Source organism: Phyllobates terribilis, unplaced genomic scaffold, assembly GCF_046119375.1.
Source record: "Phyllobates terribilis strain yellow unplaced genomic scaffold, ASM4611937v1 Scaffold_46__1_contigs__length_10046794, whole genome shotgun sequence".
Classification (NCBI taxonomy): Eukaryota; Metazoa; Chordata; class Amphibia; order Anura; family Dendrobatidae; genus Phyllobates; species Phyllobates terribilis.
Window position 1 is genome coordinate 1,061,673 of NW_027362806.1, and position 24,534 is coordinate 1,086,206.

At 42.4% G+C, this 24,534-nt stretch overlaps 1 protein-coding gene across 1 annotated transcript in view; it reads left to right on the forward strand.

Moving 5' to 3' along the window:
• Positions 1 to 24,534, forward strand: part of LOC141191501 (oocyte zinc finger protein XlCOF29-like) — a 43,990-nt gene that overhangs the window by 13,412 nt on the left and 6,044 nt on the right. The gene's annotated exons all lie outside the window — the stretch shown is intronic.

Genomic DNA, 24,534 nt, shown 5'->3' on the forward strand with positions numbered 1-24,534 from the left:
TGGCGCCTGGGGGCCCAGTAGCGAGGGACGGCCGCCGCCATCAGGTTGCGGAAAGCTTCCGTCTCCACGAGCCTAAAAGGCAACATTTTGAGCGCAAGTATTTACTAAATGTGTGAAGTGAATTTAGTAATATGGCCTGTTGGGCATTGGCTGCATATTTGCGCTTACGTTCCAAGGAGTGGGGTAGGGACAACTGAACGCTGCGCTGGGACAAGGATGTTGACGAGCTTGCTGATTGAGCTACTTGAGTCTGCATTAACAAGTGCAGGACGGGAGGCATCTTGGCATGCGCCGAGGACAGGGGATTGGCGTGCACGCAGAACAACAGAAGAAGCAGTGGTGTCACCCACAGACACTGTTGCTGTACCCTGGGGTTCGGCCCACTTAGTCGGGTGCTTTGCTGCCATGTGCCTGATCATGCTTGTAGTGGTCAGGCTGCTAGTTTTGTTACCCCTGCTGATTCTGGCCTGACAGATGGTGCAAATGGCCTTTTTGGGGTTACCTGCAGAGTCTTCAAAAAATAACCAGACTCAAAAAGACCTAACAGTTGTACTGGCAACTTCCGTCGTGTTGGCCTTACGAGGAACGCTTTCCCATCTTGTGTCTGTGGCCACCACACTGCTTCTTCCTGCCTGTTGTGGTGCTATGCCTCCCTCCCCTTGTGTGCTGCTGTCCTCTCTCTATATGTCCACCTGCCAGGTTGGGTCAGTTACTATAATATTCACCACTTCGTCTTCAACTTCCGCACCCTGGTCCTCCTCCTGACTTTGTGGCAATTGTGTCTCATCATCATTATCCACCTCTTGCGACAGTAATTGCACTTTCCCACCATCGCCTTCGTGTGACCGTGGCTGCTCCAATATTTGGGCATTGCTACACGCATTCTCCTCTTGACTCGCTTGAAGCTGGCTGGGCGAGAGGCCTGAATCTACAAATGGAAAAGTGAACAGCTCTTCTGAGTGTCCAAATGTGGGATCAGTTGTCTCCAGGCACTCGTCTTGGTGGGAGGAAGGGGGCTCAGGGTGAGGAATATGCGGTCCTTACTCACGGCTACTGAGACTTGACCGTGTGGAAGACAGGGTGTTGGTGGTGGTGGCAAAGTGACTGGACGCATTATCTGCTATCCAACCAACAACCTTTTGACGCTGCTCTGGGTTCAATAGTGGTGTTCTGCGGTCTCCTAGTAATTAGGACAGGAAAGTCGAGCGACAAGGGGTGGGTGTTTGCTGTGGCACAATTTCAGCTTGCCCACAGCCAACTCCTCGTCCTCGAATGCACCATCACGTCCTCTTCCCCATCCCTTGCCACGCACCTTGCCCATTCTAAATGGAGGACAATATTTTCCACGTTCACGAGAAATGGCTGATTTTGGAACGCAGTTATATGTGATACGTCTGACAGAGAACCGCAAATCTTAAATAGCAGGCCTGTAATTTTCTACTATTATTCTACACAGAGACCTAGTGTGAATAGCTTAACCGACACACTGCAACAGAATGGAAATGGAAGAAGTGGCTGATTTTGGAACACTCTTATAGGTGTTATGTCTGACAAAGAACCATGGTTTTAAATAGCAGGCCTGCAATTTACTAATGCTATTTTTCACAGACACCTAGTGTGAATAGCTTGACCGACACACAGCAGCAGAATGGAAAATGAGGCTAATATTTTCCACTTTCAGTTCAAATTTCTGGATTTTTATCTCTCAAATATGGAACAGATCTGGCTTTATTCTGCAGTGCTAACAAGCAAATAGCAGACAGATCTTGTACTCTGGATTTCTTTTTAAGCAAATAACCAGGATTAAGATAAAAAAAAAAAAAAAAACAATTTGCCCTGGTATCTAGGGCTATGTCTACAAATATCTGTAATTATTGCAGCAGACAGGACGTTCAATGGACCATCTTGTGCTGTCTCATACACTTCAGTCAGCTACATACACTGTCTGCCTAGCACTGATTATATGCAGCTGGATTAGTCCTCAGAAGGACTGTTAGTTCAGATGGAGATATACAGTTAGGTCCATATATATTTGGACAGAGACAACATTTATCTAATTTTGGTTCTAGACATTACCATAATGAATTTTAAACAAAACAATTCAGATGCAGTTGAAGTTCAGACTTTCAGCTTTCATTTGAGGGTATCCACATTAAAATTGGATGAAGGGCTTAGGAGTTTCAGCTCCTTAACATGTGCCACCCTGTTTTTAAAGGGACCAAAAGTAATTGGACAGATTAAATAATTGTAAATAAAATGTTCATTTCTAGTACTTGGTTGAAAACCCTTTGTTGGCAATGACTGCCTGAAGTCTTGAACTCATGGACATCACCAGACGCTGTGTTTCCTCCTTTTTGATGCTCCGCCAGGCCTTCACTGCGGTGGTTTTCAGTTGCTGTTTGTTTGTGGGCCTTTCTGTCTGAAGTTTAGTCTTTAACAAGTGAAATGCATGCTCAATTGGGTTGAGATCAGGTGACTGACTTGGCTATTCAAGAATATCCCACTTCTTTGCTTTAATAAACTCCTGGGTTGCTTTGGCTTTATGTTTTGGGTCATTGTCCATCTGTAGTATAAAATGACGACCAATCAGTTTGGCTGGATCTGAGCACACAGTATGGCTCTGAATACATCAGAATTAATTCGGCTGCTTCTGTCCTGTGTCACATCATCAATAAACACTAGTGACCCAGTGCCACTGGCAGCCATGCATGCCCGCGCCATCACACTGCCTCCGCCGTGTTTTACAGATGATGTGGTATGCTTTGGATCATGAGCTGTACCACGCCTTCGCCATACTTTTCTCTTTCCATCATTCTGGTAGAGGTTGATTCTTGGTTTCATCTGTCCAAAGAATGTTCTTCCAGAACTGTGCTGGCTTTTTTAGATGTTTTTTAGCCTTTTTATTCTTGATGCTTATGAGTGGCTTGCACCGTGCAGTGAACCCTCTGTATTTACTTTCATGCAGTCTTCTCTTTATGGTAGATTTGGATATTGATACGCCTACCTCCTGGAGAGTGTTGTTCACTTGGTTGGTTGTTGTGAGGGGGTTTCTCTTCACCACGGAGATTATTCTGCGATCATCCACCACTGTTGTCTTCCGTGGGCACCCAGGTCTTTTTGCATTGATGAGTTCACCAGTGCTTTCTTTCTTTTTCAGGATGTACCAAACTGTAGATTTTGTCACTCCTAATATTGTAGCAATTTCTCGGATGTTTTTTTTCTGTCTTTGCAGCTTAAGGATGGCTTGTTTCACCTGCATGGAGAGCTCCTTTGACCGCATTTTTACTTCACAGCAAAACCTTCCAAATGCAAGCACTACACCTCAAATCAACTCCAGGCCTTTTATCTGCTTAATTGAGAATGACATAACGAAGGGATTGCCCACACTTGTCCATGAAATAGCCTTGGAGTCAATTGTCCAATTACTTTTGCTCCCTTTAAAAACAGGGTGGCACATGTTAAGGAGCTGAAACTCCTAAACCCTTCATCCAATTTTAATGTGGATACCCTCAAATGAAAGCTGAAAGTCTGAACTTCAACTGCATCTGAATTGTTTTGTTTAAAATTCATTGTGGTAATGTCTAGAACCAAAACTAGAAAAATGTTGTCTCTGTCCAAATATATATGGACCTAACTCTGTATGTGTATGTGTATGTGTGTGTGTGTGTATATGTATATATATATATATATATATATATATATATATATATATATATATATATATATATATATATACACATACACACACACACACACACACACACACACACACACACACACACACACACACGGTATGGAAAGTATTCAGACCCCTTTAAATTTTTCACTCTTTTTTTCATTGCAGCCATTGGGTAAATTCTAAAAAGTTCATTCTTTCTCTCATTAAAGTACGCTCTGCACCCCATCTTGACTGAAAAAAACAGAAATGTAGAAATTTTTGCAAATTTATTAAAAAAGAAAAACTGAAATATCACATGGTCATAAGTATTCAGACCCTTTGCTCAGTATTGAGTAGAAGCCCCCTTTTGAGCTAGTATAGCCATGAATCTTCTTGGGAATGATGCAACAAGTTTTTCACACCTGGATTTTGGGATCCTTTGCCATTTTTCCTTGCCGATCCTCTCCAGTTCCATCAGGTTGGATGGTGAACGTTGGTGGACAACCATTTTCAGGTCTCTCCAGGAATGCTCAATTGGGTTTAGGTCAAGGCTCTGGCTATACCAGTCAAGAATGGTCACAGAGTTGTTCTGAAGCCACTCCTTTGTTATTTTAGCTGTGTGCTTAGGGTCATTGTCTTGTTGGAAGGTGAACTTTTAGCCAAGTCTGAGGTCCAGAGCACTCTGGAAGAGGTTTTTATCCAGGATATCTCTGTACTTGGCCGCATTCATGTTTCCTTCATTTGCAACCAGTCGTCCTGTCCCTGCAGCTGAAAAACACCCCCCTAGCATGATGCTGCCACCACCATGTTTCACTGTTGGGATTGTATTGGGCAGGTGATGAGTAGTACCTGGTTTTCTCCACACATATCGCTTAGAATTATCACCAAAAGCTCTATCTTCATCTCATCAGACCAGAGAATCTTATTTCTCATAGTCTGGGAGTCCTTCATGTGTTTCTGAGCAAACTCCATGCGGGCTTTCATATGTCTTGCACTGAGGAGAGGCTTCCGTCGAGCCACTCTGCTATAAAGGCCCGACTGGTGGAGGGCTGCAGTGATAGGTGACTTTGTGGAACTTTCTCCCATCTCCCTACAACATCTCAGGAGCTCAGCCACAGTGATCTTGGGGTTCTTCTTTACCTCATTCACTAAGGATCTTCTCCCACGATTGCTCAGTTTGGCTAGACGGCCAGGTCTAGGAAGACTTCTGGTGGTCCCAAACATCTTCCATTTAAGGATTAAGGAGGCCACTGTGCTCTTAGGAACCTTGAGTAATGCAGAAATTCTTTTGTAACCTTGGCCAGATGTGTGCCTTGCCACAATTCTGTCTCTGAGCTCCTTGGGCAGTTCCTTTGTGCTCATGATTCTCATTTGGTCTGACATGCACTGTGAGCTGAGAGGCCTTTCCAAATCAAGTCCTATCAGTTTAGATTAACCGGTTCCCGACCGCCCACTGTAGATAAACGTCCGCGCTGCCTGGGCTCTGTGCAGCGCCAACGTTTAAAAACGGTGGGTGGTCTCGCAGTGCTCAGGACCCCCAGGGTCCTGCAAGCACTGCGATTCCAGTACAGAGCGTTAGCTCTGACAGGGTACATCATCGGGACCTGATTAGATCAGGTCCCAGTGATGTTAACCCTTTGCTGTCTTCTATATGCTGTGATCTATAGTGATCGCGGCATATAGGAGACAGCAGGAAGAGAGGGGGTCGTCTTACTTACCTCCGAAGACCTCCGTTTCGTTTGAGGACCTGGGGTTGCTATGGCAGCTGGAGGTCACATGACCGCCTCCAGCTCTGCCATATATGGTGTCCTTCCTGTCTGGCTTCAGCCTGTATGTAGCTGATGCCAGACAGGAAACTGACTGAAACAGTCAGTGAAGATCTCATGTAATGTAATATATGTCTATTACATTACATGAGATCAGTGATCAGAAAAATAAAAATTAATGTCCCATACAGGGACTAAGTAAAAATGTAAAAAAAAAGTTTTTAAACTATTAAAAAAAAAATCACAAAATAAATAAAAATAAATAAATAAAATATTAAACCAATAAATCCGTATATTATTACAAAACCAAAAAAAGTACACATATTTGGTATCGCCGCGTCTGAAACAACCCGAGCTATAAAACTGTCACACTAATTAACTCCTTCTGTGCACACCGTAATAAAAATAAATAAAAAACGGAGCAAAAAAATATGCTTTTTCATCATATCGCCAAACAAAAAGTGGAAAAAAATGCGATCAAAAAGCAGAATAGAAATAAAAATGGTACCACTGAAAACTTCATCTTGTTCCGCAAAAAAAAGCCGCCATACAGCTCCATCAGCCGAAAAATAAAAAAGTTATAGCGCTCAGAATAAAGCAATGCAAAAAAAATATTTTTTTTTCTATAAAATTGTTTTATTGTGTAAAAGCGCCAAAACATAAAAAAAATACAATAAGTGTAGTATCGCTGTAAACGTACTGACCCGAAGAATAACACTGCCTGATCACTTTTACCACACGCAGAACGGCATAAAAAAAAACTCAAAAAACAATTCCTGAAGTGTTTGTTTTTGTTAACTTTACCTCCCAAAAAACGGAATAGAAAGCGATCAAAAAATGTCACGTACCCAAAAATGGTTCCAATAAAAATGTCAACTCGTCCCGCAAAAAACAAGCCGTCACATGACTCTATCGGCCGAAATATGGAAAAATTATAGCTCTCAAAATATGGTGATGCAAAAACTAGATTTTGCAAAAAAAGCGTATTTTAGTGTGTGACAGCTGTCAGTCATAAAAACCCGATATAAATCTGGTATCTCTGTAATCGCACCGACCCAAAGAATAAAGTAATCTAATCAGTTATATCACACTAGGAACGGCATAAAAAATAAATAAAACAAATATTATTCACCTGCTACTGATTTGTTTATTATGTCTCCCAAAGATCCCAGTAAGGCTCTGCTCACATTTATCCTGTGCTCTGCGCTGAGCACTTACACCAGAGTTTCCGTGTAAATCTCTGAAATACGTGATTCAGCCAGAACCCATGATGGAAGATTCCCTGTAATGAGGCAGATATAGGCCACTGTGGACGCTGTCTAGCCTGGGATCCCACGGTGTCAGTTTTTTTAGGCGTGCATAAAAGTGCGGTTGGCCACAGTTTTGTGCACTTCTGAAAAAAAGGACACCGCTAAACAGAGGCCAGACGGAGTCCAGAGTAACTCTGCTGCCTCATTATAGTGAATGGATCCTGCAGGGGTTTCATCTGAATTACATCACTTGGAAATTTAGATGGAAACCCCGATGTAAGTGCTCAGCCTAGAGCGCCGGATAAATGTTGCATAAAATGTTCCCAATAAAAGCTTCAACTCAGTCCTCAAAAAAAGCTAGTCCCCACTCAGGTCCATCATCTGTTAAAAATATAAGGGACTTCCAAGTTACTGGTAGCAGAAAGGCTCTGGAAAAGCAAAATGGTCCTTGCCCCCCAAAAGAAATTCAGAAAATTTTGTGCTCCCAAATCCAAATGCCTATTCTACAATAATTTGTTCTCCAATTGTCAAATAGCACTCCTTCCCCCTCAAATCTCACCGTATGGCTAAGTGGTACGATACAGCCACATATGGGGTATTAACACTTTTAGAAGAAATTGTGTGATGCATTTCGGCACCATTTTTACCCATTGCCCTGTGTGAAAATGTAAAATCTGAGGGTAAAACATTTTTTTGTGGTAAAAATATAATTATGCTTTTTTCACTGCCCAATGGTATAAATTTAAAAATTAAAAAATGCTCACTACTTCCCTAGATGAATTCCTTGAGAGGTGTAGTTTACAAAATGGGGTCACTTGTGGGGGTTTCTGCTGTTTTGGCATGTCAGCGACTCTTCAAATGTGACATGGTGTCTGCTGCCTATCCCAGCCAACATAGCGCTTCTTTCTCTTCCGAACCCTGCCGTACACCAAAGCAGTGGTTTTCCCCCACGTATCGGCGTACTCAGGAGAAATTGTACAACAAATTTCATGGTGCAATTTATCCTGTTACCCTTATGATAATGCAAAATTAGGGAATGAAAAACATTTTTTATGGGAAAAATGTGAAAATTGCATTTTTACGGCTCAATATTATAAACTTCTGGGAAGCAGCTGGGGGTGCAAGGTGCTCACCACACATCTAGATAAGTTCCCTAAGGGGTCTAGTTTCCAAAATGGTGGCACTTGTGGGGGGTTACCACTGTTTAGGCACATTAGGGGCTCCCCAAATGTGACATGGCGTCCGCTAATTATTCAAACAAATTTTACATTCAAAAAGTCAAATGGCGCTCCTTCCCTTTCAAACCCTGCCATGTGCCCAAACAGTAATTTGCCTCCACATATGGGGTATCAGCGTGTTCAGGAGAAATTGCATAACAAATTTCATGGTGCAATTTATCCTATTACCCTTATGATAATGCAAAATTAAGGGATGAAAAACGGTTTTGTGGGAAAAATGTGAAAATTTTATTTTTACAGCTCAATATTATAAACTTCTCTGAAGCACCTTGGGGTTCAAGGTGCTCACCACACATCTAGATAAGTTCCCTAAGGGGTCTAGTTTCCAAAATGGTGTCACTTGTGGGGGGTTTCCACTGTTTAGGCACATCAGGAGCTCTCCAAACGCAACATAGCGTCTGCTAATTATTCAGACAAATTTTACATTCAAAAAGTCTAATGGCGCTCCTTCCCTTCCGAACCCTGCCGTGCGCCCAAACAGTGGTTTTCCCTCACATATGGGGTATCAGCACGCTCAAGAGAAATTGCACAAAAAAAATTGGGGTCCATTTTTTCATGTTACCCCTGTGAAAATAAAAAAAATTGGGTCTAAAGTAACATTTTTGTGAAAAAAGTTAAATGTTAATTTTTTTCTTCCACATTCCAAAAATTCCTGTGAAGCACCTGAAGGGTTAATAAAGTTCTTGAATGTGGTTTTGAGCACCTTGAGGGGTGCAGTTTTTAGAATGGTGCCACTTTGGGGTATTTTCTGTCATAAAGACCCCTCAAAGTGACTTCAAATATGATGTGGTCCCTAAAAAAATGTTTTTGTAAATTTTGTTGGAAAAATGAGAAATCGCTGGTCAACTTTTAACCCTTATAGCTCCCTAACAAAAAAAAATTTTGGTTCCAAAATTGTGCTGATGTAAAGTAGACATGTGGGAAATGTTATTTATTAACTATTTTGTGTGACATATCTCTCTGATTTAAGGGCATGAAAATTCAAAGTTTGAAAATTGCAAAATTTTCAAAATTTTCGCCAAATTTCCGATTTTTTCACAAATAAACACAAGTTATATCGAAGAAATTTTACCACTATCATGAAGTACAATATGTCACGAAAAAACAGTCTCAGAATCAGGGGAATACGTTGAAGCGTTCCAGAGTAATTACTTCATAAAGTGACAGTGGTCAGAATTGAAAAAATTGGCCCGGTCACAAAGGCAAAAACAGGCTCTGGCGCGAAGTGGTTAATTAAACACAATTAAACACAGCTGGACTCCAATGAAGGAGTCGAATCATCTCATGGAGAATCACAAGGAAATGGACAGCATGTGACTTAAATATGAGTGTCTGAGCAAAGGGTCTGAATACTTATGACCATGTGACATTTCAGTTTTTCTTTTTTAATAAATTTGCAAAAATTTCTACTTTTCTATTTTTTTTCAGTCAAGATGGGGTGCAGAGTGTACTTTTGCGAGAAAAAAAATTAACTTTTTAGAATTTACCAAATGGCTGCAATGAAACAAAGTGAAAAATTTAAAGGGGTCTGAATACTTTTCGTACCCACTGTATGTTGTGGAATACCTATACTAACTATAAAGAAGCAAATCTCTCCCTGACTCAGCAGCACCTCTCCCTACTCTGCCTGTTTCCAGGGAAGACTGTGACGAGCATAGCGGAGTCAGGTCTTATATAGACCTGATGATGCTGTGCAGCCAGCCAATCACTGTAATGCCCACAACCAACATGACTACGGCATTACAGTGCGTGGCAGGCAATCCCTGCATGTTCATTGGCTCTCCAAAGAGCGCCAAACATGCAGGGAGGGGACCCGAGTTCTCGCCCGAGCATCCCGTAAATACTCGCTGAGCTTGTTGAGCACCGAGCAGTGGTGAGAACGTTCGCTCATCACTATTAGTAACATATTATGCCGCCATGGATTAAAATCCTACAGAACCCCCTGCTCATGCCAGCACATGTCAGGGCCCGTTTGAAGTTTGCCAATGATCATCTGGATGATCCAGATGAGACATGGGAGAAGGTCATGTGGTCTGATGAGACCAAAATAGAACCTTTGGTATTAACTCCACTCACCGTGTTTGGAAGAAGAAGGATAAGTACAACCCCAAGAACACTGTCCCAACCATGAAGCATGGTGGGGGAAGCATCATACTTTGGGGGTGCTTTTCTGCAAAGAGGACAGGACAACTGCACTGTATTGAAGGGAGGATAGATGGAGTCATGTATCTCGAGATTTTGGCCAACAACCTCCTACCCTCAGTTAGAGTATTGAAGGTGGGTCGTGGCTGGGTCTTCCAGCATGACAATGACCCAAAACACAGCCAGGGCAACTAAGGAGTGGCTCTGTAGGAAGCATTTCAAAGTCCTGGACTGGCTTAGCCAGTCTCCAGACCTAACCTGAACCCAAGACAAAATCTTTGGAGGGATGTTGCCCAGCGACAGCCCCAAAACCCGAAAGATCTGGAGAAGATCTGTATGGAGGAGTGGGCCAAAATCCCTGCTGCAGTGTGTGCAAACCTGGTCAAGAACTACAGGAAACGTCTGACCTCTGTAATTGCAAACATATATATTGTATCAAATACTTATTTCATACAATAAAATGCAAATTACTTATGTAAAACTCCTACAATGTGATTTTCTGGATTTTTTTCAAGATTCTGCCTCCCACAGTTTCCCTACTGTAAGTGTGTGTGTGTGTGTGTGTGTGTGTGTGTGTGTGTGTATATATATATATATATATATATATATATATACACTGCTCAAAAAAAATAAAGGGTACACTTAAACAGAATATAACTCCCAAGTAAATCAAACTTCTGTGAAATCAAACTTTCCACTTTTATGAAGCAACACTGATTGACAATCAATTTCACATGCTGTTGTGCAAATGGAATAGACAATAGATGGAAATTATTGGTAATTATCAAGACACCCTCAATAAAGGAGTGGCTCTGCAGGTGGGTACCACAGACCACATCTTAGTACCAATGCTTTCTGGCTGATGTTTTGGTCACTTTTGAATGTTGGTTGTGCTTTCACACTCATGGTAGCATGAGACGGACTGTACAACCCACAGAAATTGCTCAGGTAGTGCAGCTCATCCAGGATGGCACATCAATGCGAGCTGTGGCAAGAAGGTTTGCTATGTCTGTCAGCGTAGTGTCCAGAGGCTTGAGGCGCTACCAGGAGACAGGCCAGTACACCAGGACACGTGGAGGGGGCCATAGGAGGGCAACAACCCAGCAGCAGGACTGCTACCTCCACCTTTGTGCAAGGAGGAACAGGAGGAGCACTGCCAGAGCCCTGCAAAATGACCTCCTGACTGCCATTAGGTACTGAGATGAGATCCTTGTGAGACCATATGCTGGTGCGGTTGGCCCTGGGTTCCTCCTAATGCAGGACAATGCCAGACCTCATGTGGCTGGAGTGTGTCAGCAGTTTCTGAAAGATGAAGGCATTGAAGCTATGGACTGGCCCGCCCGTTCCCCAGACCTGAATCCCATTGAGCACATCTGGGACATCATGTCTCTCTCCATCCACCAACGTCACGTTGCACCACAGACTGTTCAGGAGTTGGCGGATGCTTTAATCCAGGTCTGAGAGGAGATCCCATAGGAAACCATCCGCAACCTCATCAGGAGCATGCCCAGGCATTGTATGGAGGTTATACAGGCATGTGGAGGCCACGCACAATACTGAGCCTCATTTTGACTTGTTTTAAGGACATTACATCAAAGTTGGATCAGCCTGTAGTGTGTTTTTCAATTTTAATTTTGGGGGTGACTCCCAATTCAGGCCTCCATTGGTTAATAAATGTGATTTCCATTGATGATTTTTATGTGATTTTGTTGTCAGCACATTCAGCTTTGTACAGAGCAAAGTATTCAATGAGAATATTTCATTCATTCAGATCTAGGATGTGTTATTTGAGTGTTCCCTTTATTTTTTTTTATATATATACAGGGGTTGGACAAAATAATGGAAACACCTTGAAACATCAACAAAAGTTAGTTTAATATGGTGTAGGTGTTATGATCTGCTACAAGAACTAAGGAAAGAAAGGGAATCTGTCCCTACAATAAGACTGAGCTGATTCCCTACGTTGCAGCGGGCGACCTGTTCCTTGTGAACAGACCCGCCTTCGTCCTCAGCTAGTCTGAACGCAGACCTATAGAATAAAGGGAGGGGTCCCTAAAAGAACTAAGGACTGGGACAAAATTGGACACCTCCTAGCAGATGTTGTAGAGGAGCAAAAAGACAAACAGACAAAAAGTACTTAGAGGTCCAAAGAACCAAACGAACTAGAGAAATAGGTACAAAAGCACCTGGCTAGATAGAGAGTCAAATAACACTGAAGTCCAGCAAAGCCAAAAGGGCGGGGCTGGATTAAATAGGCAGCAGGTCACGTGACCACAAAATAGAAAAAACTAACAGAAGAGTTCTAACAGTAGGTCCACCTTTTGCGGCGATTACAGCCTCAATTCTCCGAGGTATGGATTCATACAAGGTGTAAATTGTTTCCAAAGGAATTTTAGCCCATTCTTCAGTTAATACACCCTCCAGTTCTTTGAGTGACGATCGCGGCGGAAATCAACGTCTAACTTGAATCTCTAAAATCGACCATAAATGCTCAATAATGTTGAGGTCTGGGGATTGTGGGGGCCAGATGAGATGCTCAACTTCATTAGAATGTTCCTCGTGCCATGCTTTAACGATTCTAGCTGTATGAATTGGTGCATTATCATCCTGAAAGATGGCGTTCCCCTCCGGGAACAGTGCTTGAACCATAGGATGCACTTGGTCGCCCAAAATGCCTAAATAATCTTGGCTGTTAATTCTTCCATGAAGGGATATCATTGGCCCGGCGGATCTCCACGAAATAGCACCCCAGATCATCACAGAACCTCCGCCATGTTTTACAGTTGGGAAAAGGCAGTCTGGATGGAATGCTTCTTTCGGCTGTCTCCAAGCGTACACTCGGCCGGAGGTCGGAAAAGGGTAAACAATGATTCGTCGGAGAATATCACATGTTTCCACTGCTCGAGGGACCAATTCTGGAGGTTTCTACACCACTCTAAATGCTTGGAAACATTTGTCATTGAGAGCAGCGGTTTTGTAATTGCAGCTCTTTCGTGGAATCCAGATTTGTGCAGCTCCCGACGAACAGTTTTCGTGGAAACTCGGTTCTGTAGGTGTTCATTGAGCTCAGCAGTGATTTTCAGAGCCAAGGTCTTGCGATCCTCTCTCACAATTCGCTTTAGAGTCCGAAGGTATCTGTCAGTCAACTTCGACTTCCAGCCGGACCTGTGCTTTGCTGTGGACGTTTTTCCTTCTCTTTCAAACTCAGTCATTACTTTGGAGACAGTAGCTCTTGACACGCCAAGCATTCGGGCACTTTCTGATACACTAGCGCCTGCCATACGAGCACCAAATCTGAGAGGTCTGCCATTGGTATCAGGTTCTCATCAATGTTTTTACAATTTCGCAAAACAAACAGTTAATTTACATACACATATCACATAACACAAATAATCAACTACAAAACATTATAAACATGCAAACCGTGACATATGATAACATGTTCGAAGATTATGATGCCAAAACGTTAGGTGTTTCCATTATTTTGTCCAACCCCTGTATATACAGTACAGACCAAAAGTTTGGACACACCTTCTCATTTAAAGATTTTTCTGTATTTTCATGACTATGAAAATTGTACATTCACACTGAAGGCATCAAAACATGTGGAATTATATACTTAACAAAAAAAGTGTGAAACAACTGAAAATATGTCTTTATATTCTAGGTTCTTCAAAGTAGCCACCTTTTGCTATGATGACTGCTTTGCACACTCTTGGCATTCTCTTGATGAGCTTCAAGAAGTAGTCACCGGAAATGGTCTTCCAATGATCTTGAAGGAGTTCCCAGAGATGCTTAGCACTTGTTGGCCCTTTTGCCTTCACTCTGCGGTCCAGCTCACCCCAAACAATCTCGATTGGGTTCAGGTCTGGTGACTGTGGAGGCCAGGTCATCTGGCGTAGCACCCCATCACTCTCCTTCTTGGTAAAATAGCCCTTACACAGCCTGGAGGTGTGTTTGGGGTCATTGTCCTGTTGAAAAATAAATGATGGTCCAACTAAAACGCAAACCGGATGGAATAGCATGCCGCTGCAAGATGCTGTGGTAGCCATGCTGGTTCAGTATGCCTTCAATTTTGAATAAATCCCCAACAGTGTCACCAGCAAAGCCCCCACACACCATCACACCTCCTCCTCCATACTTCACGGTGGGAACCAGGCATGTAGAGTCCATCCGTTCACCTTTTCTGTTTCGCACAAAGACAAGGTGGTTGGAACCAAAGATCTCAAATTTGGACTCATCAGACCAAAGCACAGATTTCCACTGGTCTAATGTCCATTCCTTGTGTTCTTTAGCCCAAACAAGTCTCTTCTGCTTGTTGCCTGTCCTTAGCAGTGGTTTCCTAGCAGCTATTTTACCATGAAGGCCTACTGCACAAAGTCTCCTCTTAAAAGTTGTTGTAGAGATGTGTCTGCTGCTAGAACTCTGTGTGGCATTCACTTGGTCTCTAATCTGAGCTGCTGTTAACCTGCGATTTCTGAGGCTGGTGACTCGGATAAACTTATCCTCAGAAGCAGAGGTGACTCTTGGTCTTCCTTTCCTGGGGCGGTCCTCATGTGAGCCAGTTTCTTTGTAGCGCTTGATGGTTTTTGCAACTGCACTTGGGGACACTTTAAAAGTTTTCTCAATTTTTCGCACTGACTGACCTTCATTTCTTAAAGTAATGATGGCCACTCGTTTTTCTTTACTTAGCTGCTTTTTTCTTGCCATAATACAATTTCTAACAGTCTATTGAGTAGGACTATCAGCTGTCTATCCACCAGACTTCTCCACAACACAACTGATGGTCCCAACCCCATTTATAAGGCAAGAAATCACACTTATTAAAGCTGACAGGGCACACCTGTGAAGTGAAAACTATTAACGGTGACTACCTCTTGAAGCTCATCAAGAGAATGCCAAGAGTGTGCAAAGCAGTCATCAAAGCAAAAGGTGGCTACTTTGAAGAACCTAGAATATAAGACATATTTTCAGTTGTTTCACACTTTTTTGTTAAGTATATAATTCTACATGTGTTAATTCATAGTTTTGATGCCTTCAGTGTGAATGTACAATTTTCATAGTCATGAAAATACAGAAAAATCTTTAACCCCTTAAGCCCCGCGGGTGGTTTGCACGTTAATGACCGGGCCAATTTTTACAATTCTGACCACTGTCACTTTGAGGTAATTACTCTGGAACGCTTCAACGGATCCCCCTGATTCTGAGATTGTTTTTTCGTGACATATTGTACTTCATGATTGTGGAAAAATTTCTTCGATATCACTTGCGTTTATTTGTGAAAAAAACGGAAATTTGGCGAAAATTTTGAAAATTTTGCAATTTTCAAAATTTGAATTTTTAAGCCCTGAAATCAGAGCGATATGTCACACAAAAGAGTTAATAAATAACATTTCCCACATGTCTACTTTACATCAGCACAATTTTGGAACCAAAATTTTTTTTTGTTAGGGAGCTATAAGGGTTAAAAGTTGACCAGCGATTTCTCATTTTTCCAACAAAATTTACAAAACCATTTTTTTAGGAACCACATCACATTTGAAGTCACTTTGAGAGGTCTTTATGACAGAAAATACCCAAAAGTGACACCATTCTAAAAACTGCACCCCTCAAGGTGCTCAAAACCACATTCAAGAACTTTATTAACCCTTCAGGTGCTTCATAGGAATTTTTTGAATGTGGAAGAAAAAAATGAACATTTAACTTTTTTCACAAAAATGTTACTTTAGACCCAATTTTTTTTATTTTCACAGGGGTAACAAGAAAAAATGGACCGCAAAATTTGTTGTGCAATTTCCCCTGGGCACGCAGATACCCAATATTTGGGGAAAAAACACTGTTTGGGCGCACTGTAGGGCTCGGAAGGGAAGGAGCGCCATTTGACTTTTTGATTGTAAAATTTGCTTGAATAATTAGCGGACACCATGTTGCGTTTAGAGAGCCCCTGTGTGCCCAAACATTGGAGCTCCCCCACAAGTGACCCCATTTTGGAAACTAGACCCCCCAAGGCACCTATCTAGATGCATAGTGAGCAGTTGCAACCCCCAGGTGCTTCACAAATTGATTCGTAAAAATGAAAAAGTGAAAAAAAAAAACACTTTTTCATTGTTACGAATCAATTTGTGAAGCACCTGGGGTTCCAAGTGCTCACTATGCATCTAGAAAGGTGCCTTGGGGGGGTCTAGTTTCCAAAATGGGGTCACTTGTGGGGGAGCTCCAAAGTTTGGGCACAGAGGGGCTCTCCAAACGCAATGTGGTGTCCGCTAACAATTTGAGCCGATTTTCCATTCAATTTGTTAGCGGATACCATGTTGCATTTAGAGAGTCCCTGCGTGCCCAAACATTGGAGCTCCCCCACAAGTGACCCCATTTTGGAAACTAGACCCCCCAAGGCACCTATCTAGATTCATAGTGAGCACTTGGAACCCCAGGTGCTTCACAAATTGATTCATAAAAATGAAAGTGTTTTTTTTTTTTACTTTTTCATTTTTACGAATCAATTTGTGAAGCACCTGGGGATTCCAAGTGCTCACTATGCATCTAGATAGGTGCCTTGGGGGGTCTAGTTTCCAAAATGGGGTCACTTGTGGGGGAGCTCCAATGTTTGGGCACACAGGGGCTCTCCAAACGCAACATGGCGTCCGCTAACAATTTGAGCCGATTTTCCATTCAATTTGTTAGCGGACACCATGTCGCGTTTGGAGAGTCCGTGATGTGCCTAAACAGTGGAGCTCCCCCACAAGTGTCCCCATTTTGGAAACTATACCCCTCAAGGATTTTATTAAGGTGTATAGTGAACATTTTGAACCCAGAGGTACGGCACAGAATTTGTTTACATTAGGTCATCATATTGAATAAGTTGTCATTATTCTTGAGCGCAAGTGCTCGCTACTTGAGTTTGCATCGGGTACTCAGGTATGCACCATGTACAGCGTGTGCTCGAGTGACATGCTCGAGTCCCTGCTCCGCATGTTTCACGGTTATTAGACACCCAAAAAAAACCATGCGGGGATCGCTCGTGCATGGCAGGCAATCCCCGTAAAGTTTTTTGGCCGCGAAACATATGGGGCAGAGACTCGAGCATGTCACTCAAATACCCACGATACTCAATGTATACCAGAGCACCCGATGCAAACTCAAGTAGCGAGCACTTGCTCTCAACACTAGTCGCCATATCGTCATCTTTTTTTCTTACTTTTGAAAAAAATCCCAACCCCAGCCCTAACCCTAGCACAACCCTAACCATAGCACAACCCTAGCCCCAGCACAACCCTAGCCCCAGCACAACCCTAGCCCCAAACCCAGCCCTAACCCTAGCCCAATCCTAACCCAAGAGTTTATTTTTGACGCCGTTCCTTGTGCGGTATAAGTGATTAGACGACTTTATTCTTCGGGTCGGTGTGATTACAGCAATGCCAGAATCATATGGGGTTTTTATGACTGACAGCTGTCACACACTAAAAGACGCATTTTTTGTAAAATCTAGTTTTTGCATCGCCATATTTTGAGAGCTATAATTTTTCCAGATTTTGGCAGACAGTCATGTGACGGCTCGTTTTTTGCGGGATGACTTGACGTTGTTATTGGTGCCATTTTCAGGCACGTGACATTTTTTGATCGCTTTCTATTCCGATTTTTGGGAGGCAGAATAAACAAAAACCAACAATTCAGGAATTGTTTTTTTTGTTTTTTTTTATTCTGTTCCGCGTGTGGTAAAATTGATGAGGTAGCTTTATTCTTCGGGTCAGTACGTTTACAGCGATACCACATTTGTATCATTTTTCTATGTTTTGGCGCTTATACACAATAAAAGCTATTTTATAGAAAAAAATATTTTTTAGTATCGCTTTATTCTGAGAGCTATAACTTTTTTATTTTTCGGCTGATGGAGCTGTATGGCGGCTTGTTTTTTGCGGGACGAGATGACGTTTTCAGCGGTATCATTTTTATTTATATGCGTCTTTTTGATCGCGTGTTATTCCACTTTTTGTTTGGCGGTATGGTGATAAAGCATTGTTTTTTGCTTCGTTTTTTTTTTTTTTTTTTTACCGTGTTCACTGAAGGGGTTAACTAGTGGGACAGTTTTATAGGTCAGGTTGTTCCGGACGCGGCGATACCAAATATGTTTACTTTTATTGTTTTTTTTTTATTTTTTTTATAATAATATTTATTGATGGGTACATTCTATTTTTATTTTTGGTGTATTATTTTTTTTATTTTTTTTATAATATTTTTGCACATTTTTTTTTTTTTTTTTCCACTTTCACACAGTTTATACACTTTATTACTTTGTCCCACTCTGGAACTTTCACTTTTTTTTTTCTGATCGCCTGCATGGCACAGGAATGGAGTACCATCCCTATGCCATGAAGGCTGTCAGAAGTGCACAGTGTGAGGATTGCTTGGAGATGCACTGCGCATGTCCAAGCAATCTTCCTGCTCTCTGGTGACCCGGATGTTGTCATGACGACATCGGGTCGTCATGGCAACACCCGGGAAGCCTTTGCAGACTGCGCTGGAAGCCGGAAGAGGAGGGGAGTATCGCCGATCACCTCCCCTTGCCCCCGCAATGCCGCGATCGACTTCGATCGCAGCATCGCGGGGGTTAATGTGCTGGGAGCGGTGCAGGACCGCTCCCTGCACATAGTACCGGGTGTCAGCTGTGACAATCAGCTGACACCCGGTACTATCAGCTGACACCCGGCGGCGATCGCGCCCGCACAGCCTGTGTGCGCGCGCGATCGCGATGACGTACTAATACGGGTCTGGCTCTTAAGTCCCAGGGCACAGACGCGTATTAGTACGTCAGATGTTATTAAGGGGTTAAATGAGGTGTGTCCAAACTTTTGGTCTGTACTGTGTATATGTATATGTGTGTATATATATATGTATATGTGTATATATATGTATGTGTATATATATATATATATATATATATATATATATATATATATATATATATATATATATATATATATATATAGTAAGCAGACAGACAAGCACGGCAGGTGGACAGGCTGGCGGGCTGGCGGGCACGGCTGGTAGACGGGCTGGCGGGCAGCATGGGGACCTAAGAACTGACAGAAAGGTTAGGAGGCCAAACTAACACGTTGCACAGGCACCTCCATGCTGGGGGAGGTGCCTTATATATTACCTGTCCTCCAGCCATTGGCCGGGGACATCTTAGGACGGGGCACGCGGCCCCTTTAAGAGACAAGGAGCACGCGCGCGCCCTAAGCACAGTGCCCAGGGTTCTGCGCACACGCTGGACGCAGCCAGCGTAGGAGACAAGCTGCGGCGCGGGAGACACCTGGAGGGGGCCGCAGTGATAAGGAGGTCGGCGTCTCCGCCGGGCAGGAGGCAGACATGCCAGAGCTACAATTGATACAGGGTTTGTCTCAGTATATAGCATAAGGAACAGATAACGTTAAGCATCACTAATATTTGTGTATTAATTAATAGTCAATTTTGAAGTTAATTAATATCGGACCCCAATAGAGGTGGAGAAAGTCCCCCTGTAATAACTATAGTTTAGAGGAAACTTTCTGCCCTATTTCAAATAGTAAAATAAAGTAATAAAACAAAACCACCGTATAGATAAAGAACAGTACAGGCCTGTTAGAGACGCTGCTGCCCCTGGATGTACTGAGGTATATCAAGGCCTCACTAGGGGCAATTTTACCCTTTCCTCCCTGGTTGTAATCAGCCATTTTGACTCTTCTGCACATGGTGGGACACATGGGACTGAGAAGAAATGCTATTCTGTCTGTGTAAATGCCTTTTCTCCATCACAATATTGCTGGACTCCTCACAATAACAATTCCTTGCAATATGTCCAAAGTGACCACATTTATATCATTTACCAGAGCAATATTTCCTCTCTTTTTGTACCTGACCATTTGCAATACCTGCAATATGCCCAGAGCCAGCACAGGCAGAACATCTAACACCCGCCGTGCTGGATTACGGGCCCCTAACAGAACATACTTCATTCTGTTTGGATCTGCTATACTGTTCCATTACTAGGGAGGCACTTTTAACCGCTTCCCGACCGCCCACTGTATATAAATGTCGGCGCTGCCCGGGCTCTGAGCAGCGCCGACGTTTATGAACCGTCGGTGGTCCTGCAGCGCTCAGGACCCCCAGGGTCCTGCAAGCTCTGCGGGTGTGGTGCAGAGCAGTAGCATGACCACCTCCGGGTCTGAAATGTACGGTGTCCTGCTAGGCCCAGCCTGCAGCTGAGTCTCGCAGGAGACACTGACAGTGTAAAACTGTCAGCAGAGCTCGCATGAAATGCAATACATGTCTATTGCATTGCATGAGAGCAGGGATTAGAAAAATAAAAATTGATGTCCTATAAAGGGACCAAGTAAAAATGGAAAAACAAAAGTAAAAAAAAATGTTTTCAAACTGTTAAAAAAAAATCACAAAATAAATAAAATTAAATAAAGAAAATATTAAACCAATAAATCCGTATATTTATGCAAAAACAAAAAAAGTACACATATTTGGTATCGCCGCGTCCGGAACAACCCGATCTATAAAACTGTCACACTAACCCCTTCTGTGCACACCGTAAAAAAAAAAAAAAAAAAAACGGAGCTAAAAACTATGCTTTTTCATCATATCGCCAAACAAAAAGTGGAATAAAATGCGATCAAAAAGCCAAATGGAAATAAAAATGGTACCGCAAAAAGCAAGCCCTCACATGACTCTGTCGGCTGAAATATGGAAAAATTATAGCTCTCAAAATGTGGCGATGCAAAAACTAGATTTTGCAAAAAAAAGCTTCTTTTAGTGTGTGACAGCTGTCAGTCATAAAAACCCGATATGAATCTGGCATCGCACCGACCCGAAGAATAAAGTCGTCTAATCACTTATACCACATGAGGAACGGCGTAAAAATAAATAAAACCAATTCTTCACCTGCTACTGATTTGTTTATTCTGCTTCCCAAAGATAGCAGTAAGGCTCGGCTCACATTTATCCTGCACTCTGCGCTGAGCGCTTACACCGGGGTTTCCGTGTAAATATCTGAAATACGTGATTCAGAGGAAGATTCCCTGTAATGAGGCAGATGGAGGCACTGTGGACGCCATCTGGCCTGTGATGCCACGGTGTCAGTTTTTTTAGGCGTGCATAAGAGTGCGGTTGGCCACAGTTTTGTGCACTTCTGAAAAAAAGGACACCGCTTAACAGAGGCCAGACGGAGTCCAGAGTAACTCTGCTGCCTCATTACAGTGAATGGATCCCGCGGGGGTTTCATCTGAATTACATCACTTGGAGATTTAGATGGAAACCCCGATGTAAGTGCTCAGCCTAGAGCGGCGGATAAATGTTATGTAAATTGTTCCCAATAAAAGCTTCAACTCAGTCCTCAAAAAAAGCTAGTCCCCACTCAGGTCCGTTATCTGTTAAAAATATAAGGGACTTCCAAGTTACTGGTAGCAGAAAGGCTCTGGAAAAGCGAAATGGCCCTTGCACCCCAAAAGAAATTCAGAAAATTTTGTGCTCCCAAATTCAAATGCCCCCCTCCCTTCTGAGCCCCACAATGTGCCTGAACGACATTTAGGGTCCACATGTTTGGCATTCCTGTAGCGATGAGAGCTTGCCTAATTTACAGGTGCATGTCTCCAGAAGCACGAGCTGGGCACAACGTACTGGTCACTACAGCGTATTGGTCACTTCAACGGCAGTTTTAAATTTTCTCTCAGCATCCTCCATTGCTGCTTGTTTCTGGAAAAGACCCATGGAGTCAAAATCGTCACTACACCTGTAGGTAAATTCCCAAAGGGGTATAATTTCCAAAATAGGGTCACTTGAGGGGGGATTCTGCTCTTCTAGCACTTCGGGGCTGTGTGTATGGAGTACACAAACTATTCTACAATAATTTGTTCTCCAAGAGTCAAATAGCGCTCCGGATCTCGCCGTATGGCTAAGCAGTACTGTACAGCCACATATGGGGTATTGCCACATTTAGAAGAAATTGTGTGACACATTTCGGCACCATTTTTACCCATTGCCCTGTGTGAAAATGTAAAATCTGAGGCTAAAACATTTTTTTGTGGTAAAAATATAATTATATTTTCTTCAATGCCCAATGGTATAAATTTAAAAATTTAAAAATACTCACTACTTCCCTAGATGAATTCCTTGAGAGGTGTAGTTTACAAAATGGGGTCACTTGTGGGGGTTTCTGATGTTTTGGCATGTCAGTGACTCTTCAAATTTGACATGGTGTCTGCAACCTATCCCAGCCAACATAGCGCTCCTTTCTCTTCCGAACCCTGCCGTACACCAAAGCATGGGTTTTCCCCCACTTATGGGGTACCCTTATGATAATGCAAAATTAGGGGATGAAAATTTTTTTGGTGGGAAAAAAGTAAAAAGTTTATTTTTATGGCTCAATATTATAAACTTCTGTGAAGCACATGGGGGTTCAAAGTGCTCACCACACATCTAGATAAGTTCCCTAAGGGGTCTAATTTCCAAAATGGTGTCACTTGTGGGGGGTTTCCACTGTTTAGGCACATCAGGGGCTACACAAACGCGACATGGCGTCCGCTAATTATTCAAACAAATTTTACATTCAAAAAGTCAAATGGCGCTCCTTCCCTTCCGAACCCTGCAGTGTACCCAAATAGTGGTTTTCCCCCACATATGGGGTATTAACTTACTCAGGAGAAATTGCACAACAAATTTCATGGTGCAATTTCTCCTGTTACCCTTATGATAATGCAAAATTAAGGGCTGAAAAACGTGTATGTGGGAAAAATTTGAAAATTTTATTTTTATGGCTCAATATTATAAACTTCTGTGAAGCACCTGGGGGTTCAAGGTGCTCACCACACCTCTAGATAAGTTCCCTAAGGGGTCTAGTTTCCAAAATGGTGTCACTTGTGGGGGGTTTCCACTGTTTAGGCACATCAGGGGCTCCCCAAATGCGACGTGGCGTCCGCTAATTATTTTAACAAATTTTACATTCAAAAAGTCAAATGGCGCTCCTTCCCTTCCGAACCCTACAGTGCACTCAAACAGTGGTTTTCCCTCACATATGGGGTATCAGCGAGCTCAGGAGAAATTGCACTACAAATTGGATAGTCCATTTTTTCCTGTTACCTTTGTGAAAATAAAAAATTGGGTCTAAAGTAACATTTTTGTGAAAAAAAGTAAAATGTTCATTGCTTTCTTCCACATTCCAAAAATTTCCGTGAAGCACCTGAAGGGTTAATAAACTTCTTGAATGTGGTTTTGAGCAACTTGAGGGGTGCAGTTTTTAGAATGGTATTACTTTTGGATATTTTCTGTCATAAAGGCCCCTCAAAGTCACTTCAAATAAGATGTGGTCCCTAAAACAAATGGTTTTCTAAATTTTGTTGGAAAAATGAGAAATCGCTGGTCAACTTTTAACCCTTATAGCTTCCTAACAAAAAATTATTTTGGTTCCAAAATTGTGCTGATGTAAAGTAGACATGTGGGAAATGTTATTTATTAACTATTTTGTCTGACATATCTCTCTGATTTAAGGGCATGAAAATGCAAAGTTTGAAAATTGCTAAATTTTCACCAAATTTCCGATTTTTTTCACAAATAAGCGCAAGTGATATCGAAGAAATTTTACCACAATCATGAAGTACAAGATGTCACAAAAAAAATCTCAGAATCAGGGGGATCCGTTGAAGCGTTCCAGAGCTAGTACCTCATAAAACGACAGTGGTCAGAATTGAAAAAATTGGCCTGGTCACGAAGGCGAAAACAGGCTCTGGCGGGAAAGGGTTAAAGTTGTTATGGACGTGACTTAACTACCATTGTGCAGTGAGTCTGTTTTCCCTAACGTGATGGATATTTCTTGTTGCTAAAACTGATATTTTTTTCACGTTAAACCTTCTTTTTTTAAACTTTAACGACCGCCGATACGCATTAAAACGGCTGTCGTTAAGGGGCCTTATTGCCTCATTGCTGTTTTAAAACTGCAATCAGGAATAAGAGAATATTGCCACCCGATAGGTGTCAGCTGTATGTATGTATGTAATACTAACGGCCCCATACACATGAGATAAGTGTTGGCTGAACGATCATTTGGCAGACGGCTATCTCTTCCGACTCCTCCATACACAAATATTCCAGCTTTCCTGTGGTCTGTATGAGAGAGTCGCCTCCAGACTCCTCTATCGGAGGATTATCTACAGGAAGAACAATCGGATTAACCTCTGACATCATCTGTCAGGAGGTCCCCAAATACTTTATGTAGTCGACCAAACCCTGGAAATCAGTGCTTTCATGAAACTTTAGTCTAATATGTATGGGGGCGTTAAAAAGTAACTTATTGGACGCTGCCTCTGGCCCGGCCTAATAGACTTTTCTACATTGCAGACCCAGACACCATTATTGGTTATTTAAGTATCGTAGTAACTAGGCAGTGAGCCGAACTCTGTCAAACCATCTTAGATGCCATGTTTGCTCTTGACAGCAGCAAGTGG